General features: G+C 36.2%; 1 protein-coding gene across 4 annotated transcripts in view; it reads right to left on the reverse strand.

Annotated features, from left to right (window-relative positions):
* Positions 1 to 17,862, reverse strand: part of MAGI2 (membrane associated guanylate kinase, WW and PDZ domain containing 2) — a 1,343,119-nt gene that overhangs the window by 1,065,678 nt on the left and 259,579 nt on the right. The gene's annotated exons all lie outside the window — the stretch shown is intronic.

Genomic DNA, 17,862 nt, shown 5'->3' on the forward strand with positions numbered 1-17,862 from the left:
AGGCCTATTACTATAATCCCAACCACACTACTTGGTTAACCATAGTGTCACAGTATTTGTTCATATTAAGTTTGTGCTCAACCCATGACTTTAAATACACTCTAAATACATACCTTTATTGTTACTGCTCTTAAATGCCTTTTTATTTTAAAGATTTTATTTACTTATTTGACAGAGAGAGAGATCACAAGTAGGCAGAAAGGTAGGCAGAGAGAAAAGGGGAAGCAGGCTCCCTGTTGAGCAGAGAGCCTGATGTGGACCTCAATCCCAGGACCCTGAGACCATGACCTGACCTGAGCTGAAGTCAGAGGCTTAACCCACTAAGCCATGCAGGCACCCCTTCAATGTCTTTTTTGTTTTTGTTTTTGTTTTGTCATCCCACAGTTCAGGGCATTTGAAACAAGAGGAAGTTTTTACATGATGGTGTGGGACTATAAAAATGACCATCCATGATGAAATTGTGCAATGAACTTAATAATCAAGGGGGGGAACTACATTTGTTTCATAACCTTTAAACTCCATCAAAACATTAAAAACTCTCTTACTGATAATATAAATGTAAAAAGAAATGAAAGGAAGTGAAACTAATATTTATTTAGTACGTCATAAATTACAACATTTGAAAACTGAGAGGGGTGCTATTGGTTTTGATGAAAAGCTATTTTTTTAATAAAGAACTAATTTGAAAAGGCCTTGCCTTCTTCTCCCTGAATATTTTAAAATACAGAGCAAGTATCTTTTCTATTCCTTGCAGATTGCCACACTCTCTACAGTTTGATCAGCTACCCACATTTTACATCTTGTGCTCTCACTGTCATAAAACATCTTTGAGTGTTCCTTTAAAAAGAAGATTTTTTTTTCTTTTTGCCAGCATCACTTCCTCTGGAACATAGGTGTGTTTTTTGCCACTTTGCCCAATTATGTCTGTAGGTTCCCCTTCACTTAGTTCCTTGGGCTGTGTTTCTAGAATCTCTTGAATGGCAGCAGAGTCAACATTCCCATGGCCAGCCATTTCTTCTAGGCCTGTATTTATTTTTGATTCATATTTCCCTTTCAGCACTATCATTTTTTATTTATTTCATCTGTTGGTCAATTACCTCTTGTGATTATCCATTTTTGTAAAATGGTGCGTGGTTTTCTCAGTGGGAGGTAAGAAGACAACACAAGTTTTGCTATTAGGGCTTGAACTGAATAACAGAAGCAGAGTGCGCAATCACTGACAAATTCTGCAACAAGTCCTATGATTGGTCAGCAGTCAACATGCCCATCTGTTATTCACTTAGTGATGTGTGGACTGAAGATCTACTAACAAAATCTGTAGTTTATGTAATTAGTCATAGTTCATACATCATCGTCATGGAAATTTGAGCCATGACTGGTACTATTTAATTAAACCACACTAACTGACACTCTGCAAAGTGAAGACTGTCTGTGTTCTGCTGCCCAGGAAGTGTTGTTTCTGTCTGGGCACTGAATTTCCATCTCAAAATGCAGAGCGCAGAAGAATCAAGTATGGAGTTCTGTGATGTGTCGCAAATCTCCACTCTCCCGATAAAGATCAGTACAAACAAGTGTCCCATTTTTGTTACAAAGAAAGAGAAAGTATGCCAATTTCTCAAAAAGAGGTATCTGATGAATCTAAATTAAAAAGGAAAGGCAATTATACTGCTGCTAACTTTTAGCGAAACCAGGCAAAGTACAAGATTACCCCCTTTTGGGATGCCTGGGTGGCTTAGTCAGTTAAGCATCCGACTCTTAATTTCAGCTCAGGTTATGATCTCAGGGTTGTGAGATTGAGCCTCACCTCCAGCTTCTTGCTGGTCTTAGAACCTGTTTAAGATTCTCTCTCTCCCTCTCCTTCTGCCCATTTATTGGGATAAAAAAATAAAAATAATAAAAAGATTACCCCCTTGTAAATGCTTCCAGATCACATACAAAATAATTTTAGATTTTGAGGATCAGTGATATCAATCTTATTGTTATGGTTTCCAAGATCTACCTTTTGAAAATTACAAATAGTATTCTCTTTCTCATCTCTATTCTCTCTGCTAAGATAAGCCCTGCTATGTCATTTATTAAAAATATAACCTTGAGAATATCATTCTTTGAGCCTTTATCTACTTCTCTGTAAAGTGGCATAATATGCCTGCTCAGTTAGTCATACCGAATCATTAAAACTATCAAATAAAATTAAGTATATGAAATCACTTCACAAACACAAAGTACTATTATAAGGTGAAGGTGTAAATTTCCTAAAGCAGAATTCTTCCAGAATTGGGGAACTGGATACATTTAAAGCATCCACCGACAAACTCTTAATCCTGACCTATTAGGAGGTCCACTTTCATTTTATCCATGTTTATTTTGCTTTTTCTCGTGTAAATATCAATCCTTTTGATGGAGAAAATGGAAGCAAAATAGAAGGTAAGGACTCTGATTTCTTTGTTCATCTGCTACTGTTACACAATCTGAAACAGTGAACCTATAATGTTCTAAGCATTGCCTATAATTTTATTTTTGCTAAGTTTATTTTGAAATCTTCAGCTTTTTCTGCACTTTAATCTTCTCTCCACTAATAAGCACGTCACAGGCCTTACTTGAGCATTTTCCTCCCTCTTTTACACATATGCACCATTCAACCTTCTCATCAGAGAAATCCCTTTACGTCAGAATTGCCTTCTCTCTTGAATTATATTTCTTTTCAGAGGCTCTGACCAGGGAACAATGTACTTATTATTTTTTTTTAATCATTTTGGCAATTGATTTTCTAATGTCTAAGGTTCATATATCGTGTTACTACTTGCTTTTATATACAGTTTGTTCACAAGTTGTGTTATTTTATTAGCAAGCATCTAGAGCCAGATATCTGTGCTGGGCTTGCTTCTGGATTCTCTGCTTCTGAGCAGGTGGGGCCTGAGGTCAAATACGCCCCAGTTTCTCCAGATTCAGTAAGACTGAAGCACTATAATAGCCTGCATTTCACCCTTCATTTAAGTGAGCCACGAGAGGGTAACTTTTCCTTTCTGAATGTTCTAGATTAGAACACTTTCCTCCTCAGTGTACGAAGGATGTCACACCTCCTTCACGGATGTTGGACCAGATTCCAAAATGCCAGCTAAATGTTATAGGCTCACAAAAAGTCAAGATGGTGGAAAGTGTGTCATATTAATTATCTCTGAATTAAAGTCACAGTGATATCCCTGGTTCTCATGGAGAAGAAAAGGCTATAACTGAAAGGAGAAAAGTCTGAACTGTAACAAGAAGAGAAATTTTCAGTTCAATCTATATGTCTGTTCAAAACATGCCCTCTTTTGAGACAGAAAGGACAGGTCTGCAACAGAGTTTCTACTATGCCCAGTAGAGCATGGCAGTATGAATTAAATGTCCTAACATGTAGCACAATACCCCCATTGGTCTCATTCCTGCACTGGTTTCATTCCTGCAGTGTTACTACAGGATCTACAGCAACTTCCCCCACCCCCAACCAACCAGTGTTCTGATATCCATTAGATATTCAATTTAAAAAATTTACAATCCATTAGAAGTGAGCAGAAAAAAAATACTCTCATTTTAAAAGTGAGAAAACTAGAACAAGAAAAGACCAATTTTTTCTCAAGACCATACAGCCTATTAGCAGCAAAGCCAAGTTTGGAACCCACATCTACTACTTCTCATTCCAGTAATCTCCTCTCATTAGTCTAAATATTGCTTTCAGGTTTATTGACAGTAGCTACTTTGTCTAAATTGTTGCTTTGTTGATATATGGGTCCTTTCTTCCCTGAAGGCATCTTAATTGCTTCCTGCTTTTATTAACTTGGTATATCTGACCTTCATCAAAGCACTTAAATATGTAAATGATTGCCCTGCTCCCCAGAAAGACAGGAAGTAGGCAGCTAGTCACATCTGCCTGAGCAACAGGGACTGAATGTTCAAGAGGACTGGGGGAGGAAGGAAGGACAAGCTTGCATTTATTCCTGAAATGTTCACAACATTTGCAATTGAATTCCTGAACCAATAAACACATCCACCTTAAGATGGAAGTTTAGAAATATATTTCAAGGGTAGTTGTAGATGGTTTTGGGTCAGAGAGAAAAAAGGATTCACAGGTAGAATTCAAATTAGTGTCAGACAAGATAAATTCTAGAGTCATGGTCACATAAGCAAAGGGAAATTTTAAAAGTAGGACTTAACATTTAGTATTATTTTTACATATGGCTTAATTATTGTCTGAAATAGAAAATGCTATGTTCTTTAACCATGAGTCTACCAATTCATCTATTGCCTTAAATTAATTTTGTTAGGAGATATATTTAGATTACTATTTTAAGATGATAGTATCTTATCAATAATTTCATTTCACTCAGAAAATCTGCAACTCCTGGTGGCAGCATTTCCTGAAAGTACTGAGTTGGGCTGGTAAGTTTAGCCAGAATTAATAAACATGCTAGGGATTATTAGGCAATTTTCTTAAAATTAAAGTATGATGAAGTGACCATTTCATGTATGTATTCATGTCAGTATTGAGCTCTTTAGCTGGTGGTATCAAAATAGATTTCCCATAGAAATATGAAAATCAAAATTTTACTAAACTTTTAGAATGATTTTTTAAAATTTTTCAAAGATCTCAAAAAGTATAGCCATTTTTAAAAATAATTCAACATTCCTCTGTATTAAAAGCTTAAAAAAAATTTCTTTAAGAAACATGACTGGGAAACAGACTAGTATCTTAGTGTAGCTCTTAACATAAGACACCATTTTCCAGTGGGACCACTAGACTCCCCCATCCCAAATTATTCTACAATCCACCAGCAAGAAGGACCATTTTCTGCAGAACAACTTAGGGGTGAGGGAGGGGCAGGGTTAAAGATGAAAGGGTGGATGGAGTAGAGGAAGAGCACAGCTGGGGAAATTAAAGGTGGAAAGAACACTTTTCTCTCTGAATTTCCAGTGCTTCAGTAAATCCTTTGATCCTCTGCCCCTCTTTGGAAATAAAAATCTAGCTCCTTCTTCCTTTCTTATAGGATTCCCTTAGTTAAAACTGACTCAGGATCTCCATAAACCACAAGGTAAAACCTCGTTCCCTTAGCAGAGTATACACAGTTCTTCACATTTTTCTCACTGTCCTTACACATATCACCTCCGCTCACCATAGTGGAGCCCACACTTATGTGATACTCCTTTCAGACGTGAAAACTCGGGCACAACAATCCCCCTTTTTCTATCTGAAAAGCTATTACTGTAAATGTCAGCAAACTTTTCATTTAAGGATCCTTGCCTGGAAGCCTATTGCTCCTTTCTCTGAGGATGCTATGGCACCTTGTTCACAGCTCTGCTGAGACTTAGCACCTTGCTGTGATCATCTGCTACCCCACTAGACGGTGCACACCTTCAGCTCTGTATCCCAGGTACCAGAGCACTGTCTCAGAGTAAGGAACTAACTCAAGGTACATATGTCGAATGAAAGAGCAAATGAGTATGTCATTTTAAAAATAAAAAGGAGGGGCGCCTGGGTGGCTCATTGGGTTAAAGCCTCTGCCTTTGGCTCAGGTCATGATCTCAGGGTCCTGGGATAGAGCCCCACATCAGGCTCTCTGCTCCACAGGGAGCCTGCTTCCCCCACCCCCTCTGCCTGCCTCTCTGCCTACTTGTGATCTCTCTCTGTCAAATAAATAAATAAAATATTTTTTAAAAAATTAAAAAAAAGAAAGCTGTTTCAATTGAATCATTTCAACATATATAAATGCCTTAATTGTTTCCATCCTAGAGTGTTTAATGGAAATTTAAATTTCCCCTCAACTAATAGATAGTGCTTAAATTCTGCACAATAGATGACCATTAAGAAAATCAAGAACCTCAACTATTTTTGCTGCATATTTTAATCTGATGTTAAAGAGGATTAAAACCTTTAACTATAATGGTTAATTCTCAGCAGCACTTAAATATAATTCACTTTTAGATAAATTATGGCATTTAAGTGTTAATTTGTAGAAAAAAATTATATAATTGGCACATGATCAAAGTCATATATACTATAAGTTTTATTTAGGGATTACTGCAAAGGTAATCCTAAATATTTATAATCCTAATCAGTTTTTCAATTGCTTATTTTACTTCTTACATTTATTTTATCCATGGTACAAAGTCTTCTGGAAGCTGTATATTTTTAAATGTCTTTATTCATTATTATTATTAGAAACACCGTGTTTCCCAGAAAATAAAGTTCAATTTTTATTTGCACATAAAAATTACTATTGCTGTAGAATACCTTTTCCTCAATATTAATTCTTTCAAATGGTTACAACTAACTTACATGGGCAGTTTGAAAAGAATGAGCAATTGATTCAGTTATTATTAATGTATAGTGATAGAAGCTTCTCTAACTTCCCCTCCTGGGCAGGCACGTTTAACAATACTATATAGCATAGAGAAGATAATTAGCAGTGTGTGTACATATGGTTGGAAAAACACAGACTTGTATATGATAAATTTCTAAACATGAGCCATAATTGCTGTTTTTTAGAGTTGTAATGGCTCATAGCCATATTCAATTCTGACTACTTCATGCAGCTGGTATATGTTGGCTATGATAACCTCACAGAAACCTGTTGTTTCTAAATTTTGGAAATACTGGTGCCAAATTAAGAAGAACAGGAACTTGGCTTTATTAAATGCAATTCAGGTCTAGATCATCAACTAAAATAGCACACAGATAAGACCAGCAAACTTATGCTTATCTGTGTAAATGACTGAAAAAAAGATTTCCCTATGTTCCCAAATCCTCAGTCCTCTGGGATAGATGGAGTTTATGCCTTTTGTTCTGGTGTAGTTATTATTTAAAATTTTTTTAAAAGATTTTATTTATTTATTTGAGAAAGAATGAATGTGTGTGTGAGCTGGGAGATAGGCACAGCAGGTGGGAGGGAAAGAATCTCAGGCAGACCCCCCACTGAGTGAGGAGACCGAGAGGTGGAGGACAGGGGTGGCTTTATCTCACAACACTGAGATCATGACCTGGGCTGAATGTTTAACCAACTGAGCATCCAGGTGCCCCTGGTGTCATTAGTAATAGAATTCCTTTGTACTCAAAAACATGTCACTGTTTGGTCATACACTTAATGTATCACCTAGTTATCCTTCTTGTACATGCAGCACTCAACTACAGAAAGGATGAGATACAAAAGGAAGGAGACACCAGCTTAGCCATTTCCATCAGTTATATATTTTGGCTTAATGTCACAACCAGACTCCTTCCTACTCTCAGGAAGTTAGCTTGCAATCAGTACACAGCATCTGTGCACCTAATAGAAATTGAGTAGAAAAACTGTTTGTATCTTAGCTTAAAGGTCCTATAACATGGCTATCACACCTTTTAGCATAACCAGCATATTTGAGGGGAATAAGTTATTTATAGATCTCTGAAAGAATCTTTCAAGGCAGAAAAATCTGGTGATAACTTTCAGTTGTTTATATAACATTCTACATTACACCTTTTTTTAAAAAGACTGATTTATTTGAGAGAGAGAGAGAGAAGGAGAGAGAATGAGAGAATGAGTTGGGGGAGGAGCAGAGGGAGGGAATCTTCAAGCAGACTCCCACTGAGCCCAGAGTCCGACACGGGGCTAGACCCCATGACCCATGTGATCATGACCTGAGCCAAAACCAAGAATAGGACACTCAACTGATTGAACCACCCAGAAGCCCCCTAAATTATACCTTTTAAAATGAACTTTTATGAATTTACTTTTGGTAGCTGTGTTTCAGAAATTCAAGGCATGTTTCTTGGCACTTTCCTAGGAAATACATTTCATTTCATACCCCTCACCCATACCTCCCTGACCCCACTAACCCATTACTAGCATATCTACCAATTGGCTTCTGAATTAGCCTTGAGATATTATTGCTCCCTAGTACATATCGATTTCTCAATTGGGATTCAATACTGGTAAATATTAAAGGAAAATGATTTGTTCTTCTCCCAAGACCAATTATATTTTATATTTTTTCACAATTTAAAATTGGTAGATTCAATTAAGCAGAAGTCTTTAGACAGAGGTGGAAATGATGTATTCTCATGGGAATGAGTGTAATTTTGAGTGGTCACAGATTTTCCAGTTCTACAATGTTTTCACTTGTTTTATTTTTCATATCAAAATATATAAAATATAGATTCACTGTGTATAAATTTAACTAGCATAAATTTACTTGGAGAGAAACTCAGCAAAACATGTTTTCTGTTTCACATAATAATTTGCATAGTTAACCAGTAGTTAGTGACCTCTTCCTTTTAATAAACAAGTTGTAGTGTGTAACTGTGAATTCATTATTTGTAGGGAATGTGAGTTTGTAATTATTTTTCAGGACATGTTTCAAAGCAACAGCATTTCAAAGCAACAGCATGATCCAAGTGTTTTTTTTTTTTTTTAACATTCTACATGTAGAGCAGAAATAATGAATGTAAGTTTGCATGCCATCAGCAGGGCTTTTGAGAAAAGGGAAAGAGTACTATCTGAGTGCAGAATCTGTTTGCTGAGAGTACAAAGTTTGTTGAGATTAATAAATCCAGGTGATAAAAATGAATAGAGAATAAATAAAATCTTTTAAAAAATGAATAGAACAAATATTTATCAAATGCATGAACACTGAAAACTTCTCTCTTTCTCTTTCCTTATTAACTAACAAAACACTTTCATTAAATGAAATATTAGTTGGAAGTTTACATATTACCCCTGATAAAAGAGGAGATATTCTAGAAAGAAGGGAGGGGAAACAACTTCAATGTCAGCACGTATCCGTCTCTTTCCCTCTAAATGCTGCCCATTCCTGACTTGGGATTAAAGTAACATAGAAGGGAAAGACAAGAAAGAAGGGAACTTGGTTCAGCTATGTTAGTTATAATAATTTATAGTATGGGGAGACAAAGAAAAAGTCTGATTCCTTTAAAAATCCAGGGTTTCAAAAAATAAAATCTGCAGCTGCTATACATAGAAACCAAAAGAAACTCTCTGATTAAGAGCATTAGCAGTAAGGAAAGTGTTGCCCTGAGTCATCTTTTCTGATTTATATGTTTAAATTCAAATGACTTCAAATTAGACATTAACTGATAGCAGGTTTGTTTGTTACTAAATATAGTGACTCAACTAATTTTGAGTGGATCTTACTGCTATCTGTGCTAACAGGTGCATAGAAGAGAAAATGAAATGGATGGAATACCACTTTAGGAACATCTGCATAGGATATTTAACTTGTAGTCCTCACAAAGTAGTCTGATTGCCTTTTATCTTCATTTCCAATTTTTATTATGATCTTTTGGTATAAAAATCACATATGCAACATACCTATTTAAAACTATGTTACATACAGGGTATTTATAATTGGCAACTTCCAGTGATGGTATTCCTTGCAAAGATTATTTGAACAGAGCTTACTGGCAATTTTCAAACATATTTTCATTAGAATGAGGTTGCTCTGGTCCTTTCTGATGCTTTTTCCTTTTATTCTATTGTTAATATTGATTCGCACAATGGAAACTTTCCTAAGTCAACTAAAAAAAAAAAGATATCTTAGTATATACACAAAAATTAGTCCTTGTAGTACAAATATGCTGTCGGGGAAATATTTTACACAAACCACTATAATTCTGGAGATAGATACCTCATAAACTTAGTCCGAATCTATCTAAAGAAACGTGGTGACTTTAGTGGATGTTTGAACAGTCTAACAAGGTTGAAATGAGAAGGAAGACCACTATAAGTAGACACGTGAAGTTTTTGTTACTTTAATGACTCATTTGTTGGTTGTAGTCGGTTTCAATTATATGCTAGTATTCTTTTTACAGTATCATAATGTTTAGATTATGTAATTGTGAGGAACTCTGTAGGTGTCCCAACTTTCCCCACCAAAGTATAAAGAACATAACTGCTTCTTGCCCATTTAAATATACTCCCCTGGATTTTACACTGTAATCTAAAGGAGGCTACTAGCATTCTCCAAATGAACTGCATCTGAACACGAGTTTGAGATGGCCAGAAGCATGTCAGGACACTGAAATATGTTAGTTGTAGTTGATACTTAGTGTTTCTGCCAAGAACATCAGAAACACATTAATCAGGGTAAACACTCAGATGTTTCCCTACATTTCTTCTTTAGCATTAGCTTTTAATGTCAATTAGTAAAGCAAGAAATACATGCTAGGAAGAGTACAAAAGAACTGAGAGAACAGTTTATTAAATACTAGCTAACAATCAAACTGACCTCCAGAATGTGACCTATACAAGTTATCAGCAAAACTAGAATGAAATATAGATTCCTAACACGGGGAAAAGCTAAATTAATTATGACTTCAAGAGAAAGCTGTTCAGGGAACTTATGAGAGCTCATCCTGCTAGTAAAGATCTCTTGCCTTTACGTGGTTCTGCATTCCTTTCTGTGCCCTTAGTAGGAGAACGGAAATCAACATACATTCTCTTACTCTTCTCCTTCTTTTTAAATTCATTCTTTGGACCTTCTTCCATCACCTTGCCTGGTCCTAGGTAGCATTGCTATGCCAATAACCACCATGTTTATACATGTGGCCCATGAACCATCCCATGGCAAAAACCAATGGGATGATTCTAGCTATCACCCAGAAAAAAATTCACAACAACTTATCTTGCCCTAAAAACTACTTCCTTCTTTTACCCAATATTATTATATCTGCTGGCCTCATTTTTTAGGCTAAAAATCTTGGACTAACTTTTGACAAGTCTTTCAATACTCATGCAAACATTCCTTGTACGAAAAATAATCATGTCTTTTGTTCTTCTCCACCCTATGCTTTCCTTTCTTTCTTTCTTTTTTTTTTTATTCTTTCCACCTAGTGATCCTCTTCCCCTTCACTGTCCTGCTGTTGTTTCTTCTCCCTGATTCTCAAAAATCAGGAAGCAGCAGAGCTGATGTGTTGTTTACTCTTATAGATTATCCTGTTAGCATTATGCTAGCACGAGACTATTTCTCTACAATGGGATGTCTGCATTTTAATATTTTCATTTCTAAACACTGGAATAAAACTAGTTATTTCTTAATAATGGAATTCTAGGCATCAGAGAACAAGTGGGGAAATACTCTTTTGTACTCTTTTGACCAAAACATAAAAAGGCCAGATATATACTTTCTAAAAATTTGTTTCTCATATATTCAAAGGTAGAAATTATTCTCATTTTACACATGAGAAAACCAAGGATTAGGGAAGTTAATTATTTTATCCAAGGTCTCAGAGCTAGATAGATTGAGCAAGATCTGAACTTAGGTCTTACTTTTAGGTTAATGCTATTAACCATGGTGTCCTACAGCGCTTTGATCTGACCTACCACAGAACTCATTTGCACTGGGCAAAAGAATGTGGAAACTTGCTAGAGCCGGGAGACAAAGAAATGGGGAGTTGTTAATCAATGTGCATATAGTTTCAAACTGCAAAATGAAAAAGTTCTAGGGATCATCTGCACGATATTGTGCTTGTAATGAGTAATGCTGTATTGTACACTGTTAAAATCCATGAAAAGGGTAGATATTACATTGTGTTCCTACTACATTAAAATTTTTTTTTAAAAAAAGCAAGTGGAAACTAACATTGATTGAGTGGCTAATGGCCAAAACATTTTACACATAAAAACAGTCATTGAGGCCCACTGTCATAAGCTTCTGGTACCAAATCAACACATAGCAAATCACAGAGTTTTCCACCCTTGTAGGCAGAAACCATTTTGTGTCCCTCTAGAATGCTTCCCCAGTCATTCATTTTATCCCTTTGGAGAACTCCTGCCCACTTCAAACGGTCCTGGTGGGACCATGAATCAAACTGTGTGCCCCAAACCTACCAGGACCCCCAAGTGAGCATGTCAATGACACGGTAATCAGAGTCTTTCTCATCTCCTCTGTGTTGGAACTACAGAAAAGTTTCTCTTATCCTTTTTGCTAATAGGAGGCTGTGGCTCTGAGTGTCGAGGCTTTTGGCTTTGTACAGCATGGGAGAACAGAGCCAACAAGATAAGAGAAGCTGAGACAGGTAGAGCCAAAAGAGAAATATAAAGAGAGTGACAGAATCTCATGAAAAAGTGTTAGCCCCAGATCTAGGCATGCCTGAGGGCAGAGACTTACAAATTCCATCTTAAATTTTTATCAGCTAAGTTTGAGTTGGGTTTTTCTCATAGGTACCTAAAAGAGTTCTAACTAAATCACCTCCTCTTTCTGAAAGACTTCTAATTTTTTTAATTCTCTTTCCTGGCTAAATACCAGTTATACTCATTTTTTGTAATTTCCCTAGCCTTATCTAACCAATCTATCTCATTCTTTCACCCAGAAGTTCCAGGATTTACAAACTATGATTTATAGCACATGCGGTTTTTTTTTTTTTTTTATAGTTTCAGGTGTTGTACCCTTCCTTACCTGACATCTTGAAAAGTATCTCGAAGAATCCTACACTATTTGTACTTCAAATAATGACATTAAAAATTATATTTCTGGCCAAGATGTACTTCTTCAACTCATTTGAATGTTAAACTTTCAAAAACATACATATCGGCTCAAAAACATACACTAAATTAGAAAAGACACTGCTGCAGTCACCGTAACCTTGCTTATCTTTTATACCACCTATTTTAAAAAATCATCCTTATCTAATATAAATGGAATAACATTATGTTTCAGTGAAATTCCCCTGGAAGAAAAGTTGAAATAGTTCTTTGTTTTCAATATTATACTATTCTGCCCTGTCTTTGTAAATACAGAGACACATTCATTAAACTTTAGCTGTTAAGAAAAAAGTCATACACAATAAAGGTGAATTTATTCAATTTTATGTCTAACTGCATTTAAGGGTAATACCCATGAATCAGTATATTCACTCATATTGTCAAATATAGTATTCCAAGTCTGGTTAACAAACCATGCTTTTGGCACTCTGGTTAGAACTTTAATACAACTTTCAGGACTATTAAATCTCTCTCTCTTTATTTATTCTTAATCTCTATGTACACAGCACAGTGGCCTATCATGAGTTGCAATAATATTTGTTACAACTGACCCTTAGAATGAGTTAGTTTAAGGTTGCTTAGTGGTGACAGAAGGCAATGAGATTCCGTTACGATAGCTATTTCCAAAAGGAGGCTTTAAATACCATGTTCGCAAAAAAAAAAAAAAAAAAAAAAAAAAGTCCCACTGCTTTAGCAGAGTGGGTCATAGAACTTTAAAGAAAAAAAAATGACAGACTAATAAAAGACCAAAGATACAGCACTGAATGAAAAATTCAGAAAGCAGTGGCAACGTGAACTTAGTTATGATAATAAAGGAAGCTTCAGAGCAAAAAGATAAAGGTGTGAAATGAAAATCTTGCTGGATGTCAGCAATGAAATGCTGTACATATCTTGTAATGCCGCACTGGGCTAGGTTCGTTGCCAAATTAGCTGACAAATGTCTGCCATAATCATGCAATTTACACATTTGTATTCATTTTAGCATTAGTCTCACAGTTATGTGCTTGTGGAGTTTTTTTAGGTTAAGGAGATGCTTGCAATTGGATTTTGAGGGTTATTAATTATTTTTGCCTGTTCCTGGTAACTATTCCTAACAAGGATATGTTATAAATAAGAACCTTGAAAAACAAGAATTTTTCAGCCTCCTCTTTTGTAGGTGCAGTGACATTTATAACTGACTGTCATTTGTACATTGCACAAGGATTGCACATCACAGGCATCACATTTTTGTATATTATTTCAATAATTTTTCAATGTTGAGATTCAAATTTCTTTAGGAAAGGAAATCTTTGGGGTGCCTGGGTGGCTCAGTTGGCTAAGCAACTGCCTTCAGTTCAGGTCATGATCCTGGAGTCCCAGGGTTGAGTGCTGCATCGGACTCCCTGCTCAGCAGGGAGTCTGGTTCTCCTTGTGGACCTCCACTTCTAGTGATCTCTCTCTCTCATTCTCTCTCAAATAAATAAAATCTAAAAAAAAAGGATTATTATTATATTATAATACATATTATATATGTTATATATTATATTATATATAAATATAATTATATTATTATAATAATAATACAAGTGATAACTGAAAGGCAGGCTATAGATTCAGAATCCCTGGTCTTGTTGCTAATCTGCTCTGGCATTTTCATCAAACTACTTTACAACAGTTTCCTCATTTGTAAAATGAGATCATTTTAATGGATTATGGTGATGACTAAATGAGTTAATGAATGCAAAGTTTCCAAAAGTTGCTAGTTATCATCAACATTAACCAATTTTTACCTAAAAGTTTTATTCAATGTGCCACAGACTGTGCCAAGTATCTCCTATGATATTTTCAAATAACACCAAAAGGTAAAGGAAAGAGGTCACAGATACTAATTAACTTACCCAAGATAAAAGGTGATTTCCATACCCTTTGGATTCCATACTGTTAACCCTGAAATAATTAATTTATTCATTCATTCATTTTATATATATATATATATATTTTAAGATTTTATTTATTTATCCTGCAGAGATAGAGTGACAGAGGGAACACAAGCAGGGGGAGTGGGGGAGAGAGAAGCAGGCCTCCTGCCTAGCAAGGAGCCTGATGCGGGGCTCGATTCCAGGACCCTGGGATCATGACTGAAGTCAAAGGCAGATGCTTAATGACTGAGCCACTCAGGCACCTCATTCTAGATATATTCATAAAAGGAACAGTGATAAGGATCATGGAGCAGGTACTTGGATAATTACAATGCAAGGTAATAAGTGATTAGAGATCTAAGAAAGATGCTGTGGGAGAAGGAACTTAGCTAGTATACCAAGGGTCACATAAAAGGTCACAGAGGAGATATTTTGGGAGGAAGTAAGATTAGAGGATTTTCAGCAAGCATGTGGTCCAACATCTTAAGGTTCTCAGGTCAATGGTTTTCATAATTCTCTTCCTCCCAACTCCTCTCTCCTGGGCTGAGTGACTCATCTGGTTTGTGGGTGTTATGAAACTAAAGGCTAATCACTAGAGTGAATTAACACAGGTTTCATCTAAAACTCTGTAAACAGTATAGTACTGCTTCAAGGACTAGGTAGGAATATATGAATGAATTCATACAAATATTTTCCATTTTTGACAGATGAACTAAAAAATATAAATACTATGTAGCTGAAGAATGCTTCATTCTTTAGTAAGTACTTTGACATTTATTATTTCATGTGATATTCTATAATCATTTCCCATAAGAAATTTAAATTTTATTCTCTTCAGTTGACAGATGAGAAAACTAAGACCCAGTCAAGCTGAGAAACGTCAGAGCCTAGATTTGAACTTGGATTTTCCAATCCTAAATTTTTTTCTTTTAGGATTTTATTTATTCGGGGCGCCTGGGTGGCTCAATGGGTTAAAGCCTCTGTCTTCGGTTCAGGTCATGTTCCCAGGGTACTGGGATTGAGCCCCACATTGGACTCTATGCTCAGCAGGGAGCCTGCTCCCTCCTCTCTCTCTCTCTACCTGCCTCTGCCTACTTGTGATCTCTATCTGTCAAATAAATAAATAAAATATATATAAAAAAGATTTTATTTATTCAAGACAGAGTGACAATAAGAATGTGAGCACACACAGAGGGTGAGGAGAGAGAGAAGCAATGAGCAAGGAGTGAAGTGTGGGGCTCTAACACAAGACCCTGGGATCATGATCTGAGCCGAAGGCAGACACTTAACCAACTGAGCCACCTTGCATCCCTCCAACTCTAAATTTTGTGTTGTTTCTATCATATATTCTTGCTTCCCTCCCTGAAATTTATAAAACCTGAACTGATGGGGGAAAAAAAAACTGCTCAGTGACAACAGTATTGCAACATGTCTTCTTGTTTTATAATGTTGAATTTAAAATACTTTATATTTTTAGAAAGTTTTAGATTTACAACAAATTGAGAGGAAGATACAAATATTCCCTCTATACCTCCTATCCCTACACATGCACAGTTTCCTCCATTACAACAGCACTCACCAGTATGATATATTTTTACCAATAATGAACCTATATTGACACATCACAATCACTCTAAGTCCACAGAACAATACACAAGGGTTCAAACTTGGTGTTAAACATTCTATGAGATTGAACCAATAATGACATATATCCACCACTATAATATTATATAGAGTATTTTCACTGCCCTGAAAATCCTGTCTACTTTGCCTATTCATCTCTCTCCCCACCACCCCCTGGGAACCACTAATCTTTTTATTGTCTCCATAGGGTTTTCTTCAACAAATGGTCATATAGTTGGAATTATATCCTATAGAGACTTTGCAAATTGGCTTCTTTACTTAATATGTATTTAAGTTTCCTCATTGTCTTTTCATGCTTTGAGAGTTCCTTTCTTTCTTTTTTTAATTTTTTATTTTTTATAAACATATAATATATTTTTATCCCCAGGGGTACAAGTCTGTGAATCACCCGGTTTACACACTTCACAGCACTCACCAAAGCACATACCCTCCCCAATGTCTATAATCCCACCCCACTTCTCCCAACCCCTCTCCCCCCAGCAACCCTCAGTTTGTTTTGTGAGATTAAGAGTCACTTATGGTTTGTCTCCCTCCCAATCCCATCTTGTTTCATTAATTCTTCTCCTACCCCCTTAAGCCCCCATGTTGTCACCACTTCCTCATATCAGGGAGATCATATGATAGTTGTCTTTCTCCGCTTGACTTATTTCGCTAAGCATGATACGCTCTAGTTCCATCCACGTTGTCGAGAGTTCCTTTCTTTTTAGCACTGAATAATGTTCCATGGTCTGTATGTACCACAGTTTATTTATTCATTCATCTACGGAAGAACATCTTGGTTGCTTTCAAGTTTCGGCAACTATGAATAAAGCTGCTATAAACATCAGTGTGCAAGTTCTTGCGTGGACATAAATTTTCAACTCTTCTAGGTAAATACCAAAGAGCATGACTGCCGGATCATATAGTAACAGTGTGTTTAGCACCAAACTGTTTTGCAAAGGGCTGTATCAGCTTGTATTCTGGCCAGCAGCCTATCAGAGTTCCTACTGCTGCATGCTCTCCTCGCCAGTGTTCCAGATTATTTATGTCATACCAATAGGCATGCAGTGGTATCTCATTGTTGTCTTTGTCTGAAAATTTAGACTGGATATTTAATTTTAATAAAAATCTAGTTAAAATTCTGGGGACGCCTGGCTGGCTCAGTGGGTTAAGCAGCTGCCTTCGGCTCAGGTCATGATCCCAGCATCCTGGGATGGAGCTCCTTGCTCAGCGGGGAGCCTGCTTCTCCCTCTGCCTCTGTCTGCCTGTGCTTGCTCTCTCTCTCTGATAAATAAATAAAATCTTTTAAAAAATCTAGTTAGGGGCACCTGGGTGGCTCAGTGGGTTAAGCCGCTGCCTTCGGCTCAGGTCATGATCTCAGGGTCCTGGGATCGAGTCCCTCATTGGGCTCTCTGCTCAGCAGGGAGCCTGCTTCCTTCTCTCTCTCTCTCTCTCTCTCTGCCTGCCTCTCAGTGTACTTGTGATTTCTCTCTGTCAAATAAATAAATAAAATCTTTAAAAAAAAATAAAAAATCTAGTTAAAATTCTGTTCATTTCCATTAAATTATATACGCTAATGTCTTTCAAACTTGAGTATTGGCCAGACTCCTTCATATGGGGAAGTGAACCCAAGTTTTTACTGCTCACTTATATTTATTATATTACTTAAATACATGCAAATGTAAAACAAATTATTAATCCCTTTTCCTTCTAGCTTTTATACAACTTTTATGATTATAAACCACAGAAAAGATACAAATTAAATACAAAAAATTTAAAAACCTAATAAAAATCAAGTTAGGAATATGAATTAATTAATTTTTAAGAATATTAAT

The sequence above is a fragment of the Mustela putorius genome, unplaced genomic scaffold (genome assembly GCF_011764305.1).
Source record: "Mustela putorius furo isolate JIRA1106 unplaced genomic scaffold, ASM1176430v1.1 tig00003845_pilon_pilon_pilon, whole genome shotgun sequence".
NCBI lineage: Eukaryota > Metazoa > Chordata > Mammalia > Carnivora > Mustelidae > Mustela > Mustela putorius.